The sequence below is a fragment of the Carlito syrichta genome, unplaced genomic scaffold, assembly GCF_000164805.1.
Source record: "Carlito syrichta isolate Samal-C Ts95f unplaced genomic scaffold, Tarsius_syrichta-2.0.1 Scaffold314118, whole genome shotgun sequence".
Taxonomy (NCBI): domain Eukaryota; kingdom Metazoa; phylum Chordata; class Mammalia; order Primates; family Tarsiidae; genus Carlito; species Carlito syrichta.
This window is the reverse complement of record NW_007258214.1, coordinates 420,596-424,352: the sequence shown is the minus strand read 5'-3', so window position 1 is coordinate 424,352 and position 3,757 is coordinate 420,596. Positions and strand designations below refer to the sequence as shown.

At 55.3% G+C, this 3,757-nt stretch overlaps 1 protein-coding gene across 1 annotated transcript in view; it reads left to right on the top strand.

Moving 5' to 3' along the window:
* PREX1 (phosphatidylinositol-3,4,5-trisphosphate dependent Rac exchange factor 1) overlaps positions 1 to 3,757 on the top strand; it is a 137,142-nt gene that overhangs the window by 81,936 nt on the left and 51,449 nt on the right. The gene's annotated exons all lie outside the window — the stretch shown is intronic.

Sequence of the window (3,757 nt, the reverse complement as noted above, 5' to 3'; positions counted from 1 at the left end):
TGGCTGACTTTTTGATTTATTGTAGAGTTGAGGTCTCTCCAAGTTGCCCAGGTGGGTCTCGAACCCGTGGGGTCAGGCAATTCACTCACCTCGGCCTCCCAAAGTGCAGGATTACAGGCTGAGCCACTGAGCCCGGCCTAGATGCTGCATTCTAAAAGCAGGGAATAAGGTCTGTATATTAATGTAGAGGACACCACCAGAGGAATGTGGCCTCTGCCTTCAGATTAGCTGGGGACACAAAATAGATTCATTCATTCATTTGTGTGTTCTCTCAGTGTTTACCCTACCGCGAACCAGCAGGGAATAGGACAGACAAAATCCCTGTTGTCATGGAGATAACTTGGCAGTGGAGGACTCAGATGACAGAAAAGTAAACAAAGATGAAGGGAACTTCAGGGAGCTGTAAGGAAATACGTAGGGGGATGTCAGGAGGAGAGGAAACGGGGGCTGGTTCAGCCAGGGTGGGCAGGAGGGCCTCTAGGGGAGCTGACATTTGAACCAAGATCTGAATGATAAGGGACAGCCATGAGAGGATGTGGGGAACAGCATTTCTGGCTGGGGGAACAGCAGGTGCAAAGGCCCCAAGGTGGGCTGTGAGTGATGGAGGAACAGCAAGGAGGCCATTGTGGCTGGAGGTAGGAAGTGGCCAGAGCGGTGGAAGATAAGGCCACAGGGCTCTATAGGGGCCACGTCAGGCAGATCCTTGGTCAGGGATTCAGGTTTCATTCTAGGTGCTCTGGGAACCCGCTGAATCTCTGTAGGGGAGTGAGATGAGGATGTAATTCTTCATCACACAGTCCCAGCACAAGCACTCCAGAGGAGCTGTCAGAGCTCAGGGAACCAGGTGACAAGGTGTGTCTGGCAGGGGCAGTCAGGAAAGGCTACCTGGAAGGAAAAGGCCTTTGGTTTCACCCTTGACAGAGATTAGACATAATTCAGTATGATGCCTGCCAGAGTGGAGGCCCCGGATGGAAGCAGCCGTGCTGCCTCACCCTGTATGCTGGTGCAGGACGAGCGCGTGCACTGGCGGATGGGTAAGCATGTGTCAGGCGCCACCATCTTTGGAAAGCGTCCCTGAGCTGTGGATCACAGGGCTGAGTAGCGCACGCCTAGTCCCTGTCTGCTTGGGGCTCACGGCCCATGGGGAGTTGGGCAGGAAAGAGGGGCTTCTTGTGGTGGGTGGTAGAAAGTCCGTTGGGCCTCAGCACAGGCGACTTTCTCAGGGAGACCATAGACATCCTTGTGTATGCCTTGTGCCTAGGCTTGACCTTGGCATGTGGAAGGTGAAATAAATGTTCCCTGGGTGAATGATTCTAGGGGCCACGAAGGAAGGAGGGAAGAAACGGACACATCCTTGCTTGGCTCGTCTTGCCTCTGAGCCTCAAACTCCCATCAAGCTGGGCTGCCCTCCCCTGTGTCCCCAGCTCAACCCACCTGGTCTGAGCTGTGTCTTCCTAGAAGTCGACCTTGCTGTTGCTCCCTCCAAGGTTGCCGGTTTCCTAACTTGACTTCTTACACAGGGCCTTCATGTGTGCTGGTCCCCCTGTCCAGACACGCTTCCCGGTACCCCCACGGTGACACACAGTGCACCCTGACCCAGTACAATTCGCAGACGTGTTTTCCTTGGCCTCCGTGGTGTTTTAGAAAATGTTGGATTTAACTATTGGGGGATTTCATAGGAAATGCCGGATTTCCGCCTTCTCTCGAAGGGTTGTTAGACGCTGCCTCGTCCCTGCAGCCATGGTAGGCAGCACGGAAGGGTGGTGGCTGGCCTGGGTGTGGCGGGCACTGGCTGGTTGGGCACAGTCTCCCTCCGCCTTCTCAGCCTGTTTATAAGAGTTTGAAGTACCTGCCTTGGAGATGAGTTTCATTGGGTTTTGCAAACTGGATCCCAGCTGAGGATTTCGTGAGTAAAAATTTACCTCCTAAATCCTGAAGATCCCTAAGTGAGCCACTTGCCAGATGCACCCTGTGGAGGCCCAGAGAGGGTCAGCAATTTGTCCACGTTTGCCCAGCAAGCCGTGAACCCTCCTTGATCCCCAAGAAGGTGGCAAGATCCAACTTGAGCAGAAACATAGGACAAAGTTGCTGTCCTCAGGGCTGTCTTCTTCTGCCCCAGCAGCTGCTGTGGGACACTTCCTGTCCCTCCATCCTGGCCACGGGCCTGCCAGTCCTTGCCAGAGTGGCCCCCCCTGGACAGCTGGCGGCCAGGTGCCGGCCTCTAGCTTCCGAGAGTGGGCACATCAACATCTGCTTACCTCCTCCCGTGCTGGCAGCTTGCGCGCTGTCTCTGTGGGGTCTTGAGGACTAGAACTGGGGGTGGATAGGGCCCAGAATAGTCCCTTCCCCACCTGGGGCTCCGGTCCCACAAAAGAGATTCGTTTCCCCTCTGCCTCTGCCTCTAGCCGGGCTCTCTGATGCCTCAGCACAGCCACTACCTACACCCCAGGTCTCTGCTCAGCCCAGCATGGGGAAGCTAAAAATAGCCCTGCTCCCCAGCCCTGGCAGGACAGCTGGTTTCGATAAGCGGAGCCCTGGCCAGATGCCACCTGCTTTCATTGAACACAGATTGCCTCGCGGAAGCAGCCCTGGCCAGGCTCTCCCTTTTCCTGCTGACTTTGAGTGGGTGGAGCTCCGTGCTGAACCCCAGACTGCTCCCAGGACCCAGGACCCAGGACCCAGGGGCCCAGCTGAGCCTACTCCCGGCAGTCACTTTGAAGTCAGGGAAGCTGCCTGGCGTCCTCTGGCCAAGAGTGCTTGTGTAACAACTTTCCGAGACTTCCCGGTGGCCCCAGATCATCCATTAATGTGGTCAATAAGTGATTCTGGAGCCCTGCTGTGAGGCGGGCCTGCCTCTAGGTGCTGGGGTGGTACCATGGATGAGACAGACAGAAGTCTCTCATCGAGTGGAGATGACATGCTGGTTGGGGGAGGGACCAGTAAACACATGCATGCATCTGTCAACAAGATAACTTCAGACAGCTGTAGGTGCAGAAAAGGAAGGAAAACAGAGACGTGATGGGTTGGATAGGGGACGTTTTGATGAGATGGTCAGGGAAGGCTTTTCTGCGGGGGAGAAATTTGTGCTGAGACCTGAAGGATGGAAGGGAACAGGCACATAAGAGCCAAGGAAGGGTATTTCCAGGCAGAGGGAACAGCAAGTGCAAAGGCCTTGAGGCAGAAAGGAGTCTGGTGTTTTCAAGAAGGGAAAGATGGCGGGTGTGGCTGAAGCACAGTAAGAGAGCCTTCGTAAGAGGCACACCAGCAGGGTGGGCGAGTCATGCAGGGCCTTATTTCTCACCATGTAGGCGGAGTTGAGATTTTCTTCACTTCAGGGGGCAGTCTGAGTATGGAAATGACACGATTTGGTCACCACCAGCCCCCCTGACTCCCCACAGTCGTCTTTCTGGGGCTTCCGTCCCTTCCTCCTGCTTGTTTGTTCCTTCCTTCTGTCCTCTGTTCATCCCCCACCTATCCACCCAGTCGTCTGTCCACTTACCATCCATCCGTCACGGTGTCCTCCACCCATCCAGTTATTCATCTCTCTGTTCATCATTTAACTGCCCACCCGTGTACTGGCCATTCACCCACCCAGCCAGCCATCCATCCACCATCCAGACAGTCATCCATCCACCTGTCCATCCTCCTGCCTGCCCAGGCGTCCTGTCTATCCACTCTACCTACCCACCCATCATCCTTCCGAATAGTCACCCTCCACCAACCTGCTTGCCTCGTCACCATCCTGTCTGCCCTCACT